Below are 14,478 nucleotides of genomic sequence, written 5' to 3' on the forward strand. Positions count from 1 at the left end.
GGGGGGGGGAAATGATGAGAAAAGCATCAGACCTGTTAATTACTGACCGAATTACAATCTGTCCTTGGTCAATTGTCATTAGACAAAACTCCAAATTTCAATCAGGGTCTGGGCTAATTGTGCTCTAGGTCTGATAAAGAGTCACTGAGGAGTGGGCAATGAATACAATGTAATCCAGGCATTTCTTCTTTGTTAAATATTTTATTGTTCATCCTTGGTTTAGTATTTATCATGTTTTGGAAATAAATCAAAATCTTAGATTTGGAAGGTTCTCTAATGGTCTTTCACCCCACTCAGAACTTTCTGTGAAATCTTTGCCCTTTTTTGTGACGGAAGGTCAATCAATGCAGGATCTGCTGAAACATCTAGGGATGTAAAACTCACGACTCTGTGAAGCAGACCATCCGCTGAATATTCACAGTTGTCATCTGGGAGTAGCAGCCAGGCAACGCCTGGGAGTTAGTTAAGAATATGGAATTGCTTCATTTGACAAGATCCTGGGCTATTCATGTACACTTCATGTTTGAGAAGAGCTGGACTTTTCCATTATTGCATGGTTTTGAGTGTTAGAAAAAACATCTTACTAAACTGTACTGGTGCATCTGCAGACCAGCCTGTAGCTGCTCAGCCTCATCTGTCCCCAGCTCTTGGCTGCTAAACCGACGTCCTGCCACTCCTCCAGTTATAAGGCTTGGCCGCTGCCGCTATTATGGGCAAGTTATCCTCTTTCCCAGGAGTTGTCTCTGACCTTCCCTGGGGTGAGCAGTGGGCTCTGGCACATCCTGTGTCACTCTTACTGTGGAGCTGTGCCCAGGTCAGATGCCACTGGGCCCGCAGGGGCTCTGGCTCTCTTGGTGCCCCTGAAGGGGCTGAGGAAGGACACTAAGCAGTGTAGTGATATTTATGTCACCTGGGGAGAGAGAAGTGACAGGAAGGATCCAGACGATAAATTCCTCTGCACTACATTCCAGAGTGCCCTGACCCACCGGCGTCTCCAGAACCCTCCTGTGTGACCAGCTGTGTTTTGGGGGAAGTTATGGGCAGCTTGGTAACATACCATTTTTTTAACTTCTTTGTGACTTCTGCTTCTTTTTAAAATATTATTTAATTAAAATTATTTTTACTTACAATGTTGTGTTAGTTTCTGGTGTACAGCGTAGTGATTCAGTTATACATTTTGTGTTAGGCTTTTTTGTGAACATATTTTTTTTTTCCCTTGGGTAAATACCTAGAATGGAATTTCTGAGTTGAAGGATAGGTGCACATTAAACTTTATAAGACACTGGCAGCTTCATTCCTGCTTCAGTATAACATGATACTAATTTCTCAGTTCTTCCAAAGCACTTGGGGATCCTCAGAGGAACAAGTCTATTAAGCAAGAATGATTATTAATTAAAGTTTGTGACAAATAAAGTATGCAATTTTTATGTCAGAAATTTCAACTCTGCAAAGAGTTGTCTTAATTACCTAAGATTAAATTTAATAATTACCAAGACATGCGAAAAGCCTTGATGGTCAGTGCACTTTATACAAAATTCAGAAGACTTTTTTTAAAAAAGAAAATCATACCAGTCAGAGACCAGTCAGGAGACGGAAATCACACAGTGATTTTAACAAAGAGAACTTACTACAGATAATCCCCCCCATGTCAGTAATTACTTTATTAATTATTTTTATTGAAGTACAGTCAGTTACAATGTGCCAATTTCTGGTGTACAGCACAATGTCCCAGTCATGCATGTACATACAGATGTTCATTTTAATATTTTTTCATTAAAAGTTATTACAAGATATTGAATATAGTTTTCTGTGCTATATAGAAGAAGTTTGTTGCTTTAAAATCTATTTTTATATATAGTGGCTAACATTTGCAAATCTCAGACTCCCATATTTATCTCTCCCACTCCCTTTCCCCAGTAGCCATAAGATTATTTACTATGCCTGCAAGTCTGTTTTGTAGATGAGTTCATAGTTTTTTTCTTTCTTTTTTTTTTTATAGAAACAACTTATGAATAGTATCATATGGTATTTTTATTTCTTTCTGGCTTATTTCACTTAGAATGACGATCTCTAGGTCCATCCATGTTGCTGCCAATAGCATTGTTTTATTCTTTTTTATGGATGAGTAGTATTCCACTTTATAAATATACCACAACTTCTTTATCCAGTAATTTGTCAATGGACATTTAGGTTGCTTCCATTTCTTGTCTATTGTAAATAGTGCTGCTATGAACATTGGGGTACATGTGTCTTTTCGAATTAGAGTTCCCTCCATATATATACTCAGGACTGGGATTGCTGGATCATATAGTAAGTCTATTTTCAGTCTTTTGAAGAATCTCCATACTGTTTTCCATAATGGCTGCACCAACTATATTCCCACTAGCAGTATAGGAGGGTTCCCTTTTCTCCACACCCTCTCCAGCATTTATCATTTGTAGACTTTTGAATTGGTCATTCTAACTGTAGTTTTGATTTGCAATTTCTCTGATAATTAGTGATATTGAGCATTTTTTCATGTGCCTATTGGCCATTTGTATGTCTTCACTGGAGAATTGCTTGTTTAGACTTTCTGCCCATTTTTGGATTGGGTTGTTTGTTTTTTTGTTATTAAGTTGTATGAGCTGTTTATATATACTGCAAATTAATACAAATAATTGTTAACTAGATATGAAGGTTTTAACTAGATAACTGAAGAAGAAAAAGAGAACAGTAAAGTATAATGGAGGCAGCAATTACAGAAAGTAGCTACCTTCCCCTAAGAGTGGAGGAAAAGGGGAAAGTTGTTAGAATTATTGACATTTAGTAGTAGGGAGCAAAAACTTAGACCTTGGGGACACAACTTGGCTGGTGTTAGTGTCTCTGGGTTGGGAAGGCCCTAGGACATGGCCCATTGGCTAAAACCAGATCACTGGTTTTTTTTGTATAGACTGTGAGTCAGGAATGCCTTTTACATTTTTAAATAGTTGGAGAAAAATCAAAAGAATAATTGTATTCTTTTCCTAAGGTCACTGTAATAAAATTTCATAAACCAGGTGGCTTAAAATAACAGACATTTACTCTCCCACAGTTCTGGAGGCTGGAAATGCAAAATCAAGCTGTCAGTGGGACTGTCCTCCCTCTGCGACTCTGGGCAGCACCCTTCCTCGCCTCTTTCTAGCTTCTGCTGGTGGCTGTCAGTCCTTAGCATTCTTGGCTTTGCCGTCGCTTAACTCCAGTCTCTGCCTCTATCTCCACATAGCGTTCTCCTCTCTGTATCTCTGTCTTTACAGGATATTTTCCTCTGCTTATTAGGATACCAGTCTTGTTGGATTAGGACCCACCCTAGTGACCTCATCTCATCTTGATCATATCTGCCAAGACCTTATTTCCAAATAAGGTCATGTTCACAGGAACAGGGAGTTAGGACTTCAGCATTTCTTTTGGAGGATACAGTTTAACCCATAACAATAATAATACTTTGTGAGATGTGAAAATTACGTGAAATTCAAATTTCAGTGTCTCTAAATCAAGTTACACTTGCCACGCCCGTGCATTTACTGTCTCGGCTGCTGGCATGCCACGGTGGCAGAGTTGAGTAATTGCTACAGAGGCTGCTTGGCTGGAAAGTCTCAGATATTTGCTATCTGGCCCTTAGCAGTCAAAGTTTGCTGATATCTGTTCTATATGACCGGTTTTACAAGTGTTGGGAGAATGCAAATTGGATTCAACTGCTGCTACTGGAAGGCCTTGCTACTCATAGGTGAAGAAGACATCTTATTGTGTGATGTGCAGAGGGCCGTGGAACAGAGAGGAAGCCCAGAGAAAGAAAATGAGAAGGAAGAAGTCTCTTCCTTCTCCTCCAGGCTTTTCGTCCCCCTAAGTCACCCCTTACTGGTGGCTCAGGAGGGAAGAGGCTAAAAAAGTGGGAATGTGATTTGTGGAGTCCCAGTCCTACAAACACAGAGCAGAGACAAGAGTAGATTTAGAATTTATAGACAACAGCTTAATAACTTGTGGTCACACATACACACACACACAACTAGTAAGGAAAAAGTATACATAGCTGCGGCTGGCCTTATTTCTGTAATTGAACTTGTAGCCATAGTTTGTATTGTGTGTGTGTGCATATATGTATCACAAAAAATTTATTATTTTGAGATTATTATAGATTCATATGAAGTTGCAAGAAATAATGCAGAGCAATACCATGCACCCTTTATTCACTGTCCTCCAATGGTAAGACATGGCAGAACTGAAGCACAGTATGACAACCAGAATATTGGCATGCAGACAACAAGACACAGAACGTTTCATCTCCACGAGGATCCTTGAGCTGCCCTTTTATCGCCATCGTTCCTTTCTCCCTGCCCCTCCCCCCACCCATTCCCCAACTCTATTCTTGGCCACTGGCAATCACTAATCTGTTCCTCTGTATGTACATTTTTCATTTTAGGAATGTTACATAAATGGAATCATACAGTATGTAACCTTTTGGGGTTGGCTTTTTGGACTCAGCACAATTCTGTGGAGAAGCACTGAAGTTGTTGCATTTATCGTTGCAACATTCCCTTCTATTACTGAGCAGTGGTATCATGTGACATGGACACGCCAGAGTTTGGGTACCGTTTACGCACTGAAGGACATCTGGGCTATGCTTAGTTTTAGGCTATGACAAAGTGCATTGAAACATTTGTGTACAGGGTTTTGTGTGAATACATGTTTTCTTTTCTCTGGGCATTTAACATTTTCATCAGCAACGTAGGAGGCCCAGTTTCTTTACTTCCTTGCCAGAATTGGGCATAGCCACAATTTAAGAGTTTTAGCCGTTCTGCTGTGTCATGATGTTTTAGTGAGGTTTTAGTGAATTTGCATTTCCCTAATGATTAATGATGTTAAGCATCTTTTCATGTACTCATTTGTATATCCCCTTCAGTAGTATGTCTGTTCATGTCTTTGCCCATTTTCTAACTGGATTTTTTATTGTTGAGTTTTGAGAGTTTTCAAGTTTATTCTAAGTACCAACCCTTTGTCAGCTAAATGGTTTGCAACTGTTTTCTCCCAATCTGTAGTTTTTCTCTTTATCCTCTTAATATGGTCTTTCACAGAAGAAGCATTTTAATTCTGATCAAGTCCAATATATCATTTTTTTCCCTTATGGATTGTGCTTTTGGTGTCAACTTTAAGAATTCTCTGCCTAGTCCTAGATCTGGAAGCATTTCTCCTGTTTTTTTCTTGTTTTTTTTTTCCCCTGAAAGTATTTAGTTTTACATTTCCATTTAAATCTTTAATATATTTTGAGTTGGTTTTGTTTAATGAGGTTGAGGTCCAATTATTCCAGAACTGTTTTTGAAAAGGTTATCTTTCCTCCACTGAATTGGTTTTGTACTTTTGTCAAAAATAAATTGGACATAAATCTGTGCAGATCTATTTCTGGGCTCTCCAGTCTGTCCCACTGAGCTATGTGTCTGTTTCTCCATCAACACCGTAAATTCTTGTCTACTGTAGCTATAGAATAATTTGAAATCAATGAGACTGATTTTCCCAGTTTCTTCTTTATATTCAAAATTGTTTTAGCTATTCTAGATCTTCGCCATTCCATATAAATTTTAAGATAATCTCATCTATATTTACAGATTATCTTGCTGGAGTTTTGATGGGAATTGCATTAAACCTGTATGGTAGGAAGTGTGGGATTCAGGGTTCAGGTCTTTATAGAACTGATTGGCTTGTGATCCTCTCCACTGTTTATTTGAACAGGTTAATATTCATAAAGACTTTGCAAAGAAACATGTTTGTGTGTGCAGGTGTGTGTGTGTGTGTGTGTGTGAAGAAAGAAGGGGGATGGAATAGTACTTGTCCTGATTTAGTGCCTCTCTGGAGATAGAGGCTCAGGAACAAGCAGCCCAGTGAGGGCTTGGGGCTCAGGCCATAGAACTGCCAGGTAGAAATTTTGGATATAGCCATCCTGACAGGACCAGTTTGGCTGAGGTAATCTGATGCAGTCCTTTTAAAACACAGTATCACTCTTTTACTACCAACTTATATTAGCAACAGATATCCCTATATCCATTCCTAATCCCCATTCTAATCAGGGGGATTTTTAATTGTGTTTGTTTTCATGCTGACATACATTTTTGTCCCATCTATGAAGTTCTTAAGTTAATTAAAAATTTTAAAAATAGCTACTAAATTCACATGGGCAACAATATCAAAACAACATATGAAGAAACACACTTTATAGTCCTATACCCATCCTACCCAAACCCAAATCCATCCAGTTCTACCACACCCCCAACGGGTAACTACTTCTGAATTTTTTCTTCACCATTCCAGAGAATGATCTGCATATATTTTCACATGTATGCTTAGAGTATTTACTTTAGAATACTTGGTCATTAAAAATGTAAACAAATTCAGGTTTGACTTTTTGTGTATTATTTTAACTCTGTCTGACATTGGATATGATCTATGATCTCAGTTTTTTCACTTTAATGATGAAACTTTATAATAATATATATTGACAGTCAAAATCTTCTTTAAAACTTTGGCAGATTTTTTCCTTACTATATAAAGAAATACGATTCCAGATAAATCTGTTTAATTTGGGGGCTTGAAGATTCTTTAGAAATAATATAATCTTACTTCTTTATTCTGAAGATGTGGTGAGTGAGATCAAAAGAAGACAAGTTCCATGTTCAAGGCCACAGGGTCAGTTTGTAGCAGACCTGGGATGGAAAGGGAGACCCAGTCTTGGGCTGCCCTCTGCCCGTATCCCTGAACACGTTCATTGCTGTAAGATGGTTCAGATTTATTATTACCATGGCTGACATCGATTGGAAAAATGTTTCTGCCATCCCTCTCAATCCTCTGCTAGTCGTGCCATCCATTCTTTAAAAATGAGAATTTCTCCTTTTTTGCTGACATGTTTTATGATTTTAGTTGTTTCTGCTCTCTTAGCATTTGCCCAGCTCCATGATTAATTCTCCAATCTGCACCCACTCAGACTGGAGTCATATCTTGCCAACCAGAAAGAGCAAGTGAATAATTGAAATTTTTATTAAGGATGAACTTCTTTATTATATAATATTTATTATATATGATAGTTTCAACTTTCTGAGTCTCTTTTGTCAAATGCATTCTTTCTCATTATCTTTTTTTATGTAATGTTTAATTCAAATGACCAGCCTTCCCTTTTTATGCAGGAAAGTAAGTTGGCATAGCCCTCCACCAATTAATGCTCCTTTTCAAGTTGGGATTGGTTTGTATTAATGTAGTAGTCTGACCCCTAGTGGTTATAAGAAACATCTGCACTCTAACTGTAGCAGCTAAGTTTGATTGGATTTTATGAAAAGTGAGTATGAGACAATGAATTCCTCCTTGAAGGTAAATAAAATAATAATGAGAGAGAAGATATGAATTCAGAGAATAAATAATAATAAAAGGCTAATTCGGGCAACATTGTGTTTCTATGAAAATAATTTCCAAATCTGTATTTTTATTGGCTTTACTTATAAATACACTTATGTTCCAGGAATCCATTTTAAATTATTTATTAGAAACCAAAACTTGTTTCTACTCTGCAGTTAATGTTTTGTTTTCATCCCAGCATGCCTCTTTATAGACTGTTTGCTATAGAATTGGAATTAACCCTAGAGCTGGGTGACATTCTTGTGATGATCTACTGAAGATCAGAGACCTAGAAAGGGTTAGTGACTTGTCTGGAGTCTCAAAGTGAACTGTCAGCAGATCTAGGCAGAGATCTGTAAGGGCCTGATCACAGAGGAGGTTCCTGGAGCTATGGGCAACGCCATGCTGCAGAGGAGAAGAGGGTTTCAAGAGTTTTGGCTCAGGAAGAAACAAACATGTACTCCATGCTCCTCCCCCTAAAATATCCAGAGAGGGAGATGTTAAGTAAAAAGTAAAAACTCCCCCTTCCTTTCCAGCCTGGGCTCTTCCAAACCTATAGCCGACAAATATCTACTTGAATGTACAACCACCAGGTATTTTTTTGGGCATACACACAAACACACACACACACACACACACACACACACACACACACACGGACACACACTTTTTTCACATGGGTTCATCCTATACAAATTATTCTATAAATTGATTTAGTCATTAATAAAATATCTTGGACATCTGTCCAAGTCAGTACTTTTTAAATTGAAATATAGTTGATTTGCAATATTATATTAGTTTCAGATATACAATACTTTTATAGATTATACTCCATTTAAAGTTATTACAAAGTACTGGCTATATTCCCTCTGCTGTACATTACATTCTCGTATCTTATTTATTTTATACTTAATAGTTTGTACCTCTTAACTTCCTTCCCCTAGCTTGTCCGTCCCCTGGCTCCTCTCCCCACTGGTAACCACTAGTTTGTTCTCTGTAACTATGAGTCTGTTTCTGTTTTGTTATATTTCTTTTCTCATTTTATTTTTTAGATATAAATGTAAGCAAAGACATACAGTATTTGTCTTTCTCTGTCTGACTTATTTCACTAAGCATAAAGTATCCTCTGGGTCTATTGTGTTGTTGTAAATAGCAAAATTTTGTTCTTTTTAACGCCTGAATAACATTCCATTGTGTACATGCATATCACTTCTTCTTTGTCCAGTCATCTGTTGTTGGACACTTAGGTTGTTTCTGTATTTTGTCCATTGTAAATAATGCTACTATGAACATTGGGGTGCATATATCTTTTTGAATTAGTGTTTTCATTTTCTGTGGATATATACCCAGGAGTAGAATTGCTAGATCATATGGTAATTCTATTTTTAATTTTTTCAAGTCAGTACGTTCTTATTGTCTGCTTACCTAGTGTTTTGATGTAAGGATTTGGCCTTATTTATCAATTCCTCTTAATTTACATATAGTTGTTAAACATTTTTTTTTCTGCTACTATAAATAACACTGTCATGAACATCCTCGTCCAACTAACTACAGACTCATGCAGATATATCTAATGGGGTAAATTCCATTAAAGTGAAATGTTAGGCCAAAGCTCATGTATAATTGTAATTTTGACAGTTAATAAAAACACATTTTTGAAACTGATATTGTCCCACCTTCCTTTTTTCTGTTTCCTTTGTCCCTGGTGCCCCTCCCAGGTCTGTGGCTTCTTGGCTTTTTTCCCTTAGCCAATCCTGCCCTTTACCCTTTCTACAGATTTAACTTTTTTTCTTTTCAAAGAATGAAGCCTTCTGCTATGAACTGCCTCAACTTTTTTTCTCCCTGTAAACTTCGCTGACATCTTACTATCTCCCTCTCTCTTCCTATCTCTCAGATAGCTGAGGATAGAGTATCCTCCCTTTCTCTATCTGCTCACTCTGTCCCTTCCTACACTTTCTGAATCTTTTCCCATCAGGTACCTCTTTATCTAATGCTTCCTTAACCTCTCCCTTTTTCACTGCTTATTTCTCCTTGGCTTATAAAATTCTCTCCTCTTTCATTTAAACCATGTTTTCCAAAGTCTAGCTACCTAATACTAGCTTTGGGAGGTACACAGTGGAAAAAAAGAACCACTTTGTCAAATAATTTTGAGTGTCCTATATACTGTTATCCCTGTTTTGAATATTTAGAACTCATCAGTTTGTTTGTTAAACATTCTGAGAAGTTCTGCAATGCTGGAAATTTACCTTTGCTGACTCAGTATATCCCCAAGTTATTTTACCATAAACCCCACCATTTCCCTTTTGTTTTCTTCTGTAATGTTTACTAACATGTATAAACACCTTTCAGGAAATTCTACATTAAGCAAAAATTTTCCTTAACTCTGGGACTTTGCCAAATTCTATCTTTTCTCCTTTACTAGAGCTGAAATTCTTTAAAGACATGAGTATATCAATTACCTATACTTTTTTTTTCTTTTGAACTGCTGGTTCCCAGTTATCCAACTGCAATGTTGACTCTGACCTGAGTCAGCTGTGCTTGTCCTTAGAGATTTGGAATGAGCTCCCAAATCCTGGAGCTTTCTCTCTGTCCTCATCCTGTTTCATTCTGATGCAGGAAATGATACCACAGACAACTTTATCCTTCCAATTCTTTCTTTCAGAGACATTGCATTGCTTGGTTTCTTTTGGATCTGTCCTTCCCTCGCCTCCTCCCTTTAGCTTTATTTAGTCATCCAATGATATTTAAGTGTCTATGTGTGCTGTGGGAGACACTGGGGATTACAATAGTGAACAGGGCACAGTCTGCCCGCATGTAACTTGTGTACAAGATTATCTGAGGGAAGAATGTAAGCTTATGTCTTAATGTGGGCACTCTCTAGGTTTCTATGCCTGGGGCCCTTTCCTTCCCCTCCCATCCCCTTCCGTTCTCTTTGTTTCTTTCTTCTGCACCCTCTCCCTGGTGACCGCATCCATTCTCTAGGCTCCGACTACACTGTGTATATAGATACACCTCCCACCCCTGACTACTTGTCTCCCAATAGCAGACTCACATTTCCAAACACCTGCCTGATTTATTTATCAATAGGTCAGGAAATGCATTAAAAGTTAACACTTTGAAAGTGAAAATTCTCTCCCCACTTCTCTCCAGCTCCATCAAATGATGTTTCTCCTGACCTCGCTGTCCTGTTAATGGCACTCCTGGCTTGGCCATAGTCACCAAGGCCACCCTGGCTTCCCCTTTATCTTCCCTGCATATCCCTTCAGTGCCAGGGCCCCAAGGTTCTGTCCCCTCATCATGTGCTCTCACTCTTAGGAGATCAGGTCCTCGCCCCTTCTCTCTGGGTTGTTGCAACTTCCTCCGGGGTGGACCTCTTGACCTTGGTGCCCTCAGTCCATTCGTATGTCTGTTTCAAATTAATCTCTGAGTGGTTGGACCAATCTTAAGGCCACTTACTTTTGGACTTCTTGTTAAGAAAACAACAGATACCTTGTTATGAAGGTTTTCGGTTTGATGGAAAAGGAACATTTCTAAGTGATGCACGTAACTCTTAAAACTTCTTAACTCCCTTTCCTCACTTCTGCACCCAAGAGCACCAACTTATTTTCTAACTTTGTGCTAGCAGCAGTGGTCAGATTCCGGCTGTTCAGGGATCTGCTAGATGAAATGAGCTCTCACGTTGAGGCGGGAAGGCCCATAAAAAGACCGGCAGGACCCCCAGGCAGGGCTGCTGCTCTTCTCTTACCACCCTCCCGTTCCCTGGCCCAGAGGCTCTATCTCACTTTTTGCCTCTAAAGCGGCTAACTTACACCTAGAATTCTATTGGTTCCTTGAGCTCACTTCTGATTGGTTATTTCCTTCACTCCTGATTGGTTATTATTCTCACTCCTGATTGGTTATTACTCTCACTTCTGGTTGGTTATTACTCTCACTTCTGATTGGTCCACTTTCCTAACTTCTGATTGGTCCATTTGTAGTACTTCATTTGCATGGAGCTCACTCCTGATTGGTCTATTTCTACAAAGTTTGTTCCTGGTTGGTCAACTTCTGTTGTACTCGATTTGCATATGATGTTGCAAAGTGTAAAACTGGCAGCCTATAAAAGGCCTGTGTAAACCTATAGAGAGGGTCTAGAGCTTGGAGTGTTAGTTTGTCTGTATGTTGGCGTAATAAATCGTGAGTTCTCCGAGTTTCTGAGCGTGGCTTAGTGTCTCGCCTGATTCCAGGTTGCTGTCACAACTGAGTTGTAACACATTTTTTTGCAAGATTGTTGAGGGAACAGAGGAAGAAGGGTAGACAGGAGAAGGGGTGAGTCCTTTATAAGCTGAGTATTGTCTGTATGCTTCTCCTAAGAAGATGTAGAACTCAAATATAGTCCAAGAAGCTTTTACCTGTCTAGAATGCAAGTTAAATATCCAGGCACCGCATGGAGTAGTGGTGGTAGGTAATCACTTGAATGTTTACTTTTCAATGTCTCATATGCAGGCATTGTCTACAGCTGCCCTTTTGGAGGAACAGTTGAGTTATTTGTTCTGGGTTTTTGACTGGGTTTTACTCCTGGGATAACATTTTTGAGTTGATATGTTGTCATCATTTGCTAGTTCTTGCAAACAGCTGCCTTCCTGAAGAATGTTTCTGACTCTTCTATGTACAAAGGAATGTTTTCTTCAGGACCAATGCGTATGGAAGTCAGAGTACAATGGACTTTGGCATTTTATTCATGAGAGAGAGGTCTTCAGGACAGATGATGTCAGTCATTGGAGGTCAGAGCCAGCCTAATAAAGATGTGATCTGGGAGGTGGAGTTGAAGGCCAGCAGAGTCCCATATCAAGGGTGGAAACTGAGTAGAAATGGAAAAGAAAGCCAGTTGTAGAAGTCCGTGGCCAGCTGTGGAAGTGCAATAGGGGTGTTCACAGTCAGGAGCGTTGACCAAGTGCTGGTCTCTCGAAGGGGAGCAGTTTGTCCTTCCCTGCCTTCCGCTTGACTGGAGAGGATGCTTTACTGTGCTTATCCCTGGATAAGACTGAGAATTGTTTTCTGAAAATGTTTAATTTCAGAAATTCCTTTGGGATATCCCTCATTTTAAAATTTTCTGTATTTTTTTGAACTCCTTACCTACTTTATTCCATTAAATCACCAGTAGATTTGCTTGGAGGATGGTGCTGACCTATAAGGGGTTGATGCCTTTCTCCATTTTACACCCACACCCAGCAGTGCACATTAGTGGCGGAGTTGGGAGTAGGTGGTCCCTGGGGTACCTGGGTTGGGGACCCAGCACTCAAATAAATGTAGAGGCTGAGAAACATGCTGCCTCATCCTATTTGTGCACATGTTATTTCCTGCGAAAGAACTAGGGAGCTGAGCCAGAGAGAAGGCAAAGAAAATTCCTTTTTCTCTTTTCTCCTCAGACCTTCCACATTCCCTATAATGGTTGCATGTTCCTAGACCAGAGTTATATAAAAATCAATCCCATTACCTGACTGCCTGCTGGTATGGGCCATCCAGCATTAAGAAAAATGTCATGAAAGAGAATGGTGGCCCTTAAAGGGCTTTTTATTGATTTTCAGTGGGGTTAACTGTTATCCCCAGGCTTTCAGACCACATTGTCTCTTCATATTGAAAATAGATTGTGCTTTTTGTTTTTAGGTGGAACTTACCTGGTACAAAGAAACTACCAGAGACAGTCTTGATGTACCCAATTAGGGGCATGACTGTGCGATTTATACTTCGGGGCACTTTGGGTACCTGTTAGGATCAAAGGAAGCTGTGGGAAGAGGAGAGGAGGGAAATGGGGACTGAGACAAGGTGATGATGAATAGAACAATGGCTCATTAACATGCATGGAAAGAAGCAGCCTGGCTGGGGCTCTGAGAGGCCACCTGTACAGTGAAACTCCCCTCCCTCCTCCACCAAGGTTCTCCAGGCACTCAAGAAAGATAAAGATAACTGTGTAAGTGATCACAAACTCTGAGAAGGAAAAACGGACTGTTGTCTGGGTTCAAAACAGCTCCACTGTGAGATCATCTTTGAAGAAGTGAACAAAAAGAGGGAAAGAATTTCTCTACTAACTGGAGAGAACAGACATCTGGGGGCAGCTCCTGTAGGATGGGCGAGGTCCGAGGCCAGCATCAGTAGAGAACATCGGAGCAGGGAGACCGCTGAGCTGTAAGTAGTGGCTCTGATGGTGTTTGATTAACTCTTCCCTCACTGCACACCACCTACTGCCCTCCTCCACACCCTTGGAGTCTCCGAGAAAGTGAATTCATTAATGGCCCATTCCTGTGAGGCATAGGGGTCATTTAAATGCTACGTGTGGAAAATTCTGGCATACTTAGGGCAAGGACATCCTATATGAAAAAGCTGACACTTTGTGCTCTTTACGTGAATGAGGACTTGGAGCATTGAGATTGGGGTTATTCTTGTGCATGTAGCCCTATTATATTCTTTGCTTATACGGCCTGAATCCTAAGACAAATGGAGTAGACTTAACCCTTAACCCCTCTGGTCACAATCTTTACTTTGTTTTTCCCTGAAAGGATAACCCTTGGTGTTTATTTTAACTATATTGCATCTTCTATAAAAATTATTAAGCAGAATATTTACCTACTATTCCACCGTCCACTCCTAGATGTTTTTCCACTGAAAAACTGAGAAAAAGCTGTCATAAATTATTTTGTATAACATTGAAGTGCCCCAAAACTGCTATCCTACATTTTTAACCCCTTTTGAACATCGTTACCTAGCTGCACCATTGTCATTTTAAATTAAATTTGTCCAAGATGGGCCCCCCTCACCTCTTCTCCAACTATCGTCCCTTCCTGGTTCCCCTATCACTGGTAATGATCTGATTATTTCATTGGTCTCTAGTCTCAGAACCTCTGTATCAGTACATAGCTACTGAGTATTTAATATGCACAAATCACTAGGTTAAAATTTGTGGGGTATACAGAGATGTGCAGATACACTGATTTCATAACTTTGATGATGACATTGAGCAGAAACATCTAGGTGGCATGACCAGCTTCATAACCATCAGCGGTGCGGATGTGGATGGAAAGGATGCCGTGGTGTGCCACCCAGATTTCCCTT

General features: G+C 39.5%; 1 long non-coding RNA gene across 7 annotated transcripts in view; it reads left to right on the top strand.

Annotated features, from left to right (window-relative positions):
* The window catches only part of LOC140696869 (uncharacterized), a 173,251-nt gene that overhangs the window by 52,816 nt on the left and 105,957 nt on the right, over positions 1–14,478 (top strand). The window contains exon 3 of one of the 7 annotated variants that reach the window (XR_012073459.1): positions 13,036–13,554. The exons of the other annotated variants lie outside the window; for them this stretch is intronic. This is a non-coding gene — a long non-coding RNA (uncharacterized lncRNA). The remainder of the gene's footprint in view (positions 1–13,035; positions 13,555–14,478) is intronic. 7 annotated transcript variants of the gene reach the window in all.

This window comes from Vicugna pacos, chromosome 6 (assembly GCF_048564905.1).
Source record: "Vicugna pacos chromosome 6, VicPac4, whole genome shotgun sequence".
NCBI lineage: Eukaryota > Metazoa > Chordata > Mammalia > Artiodactyla > Camelidae > Vicugna > Vicugna pacos.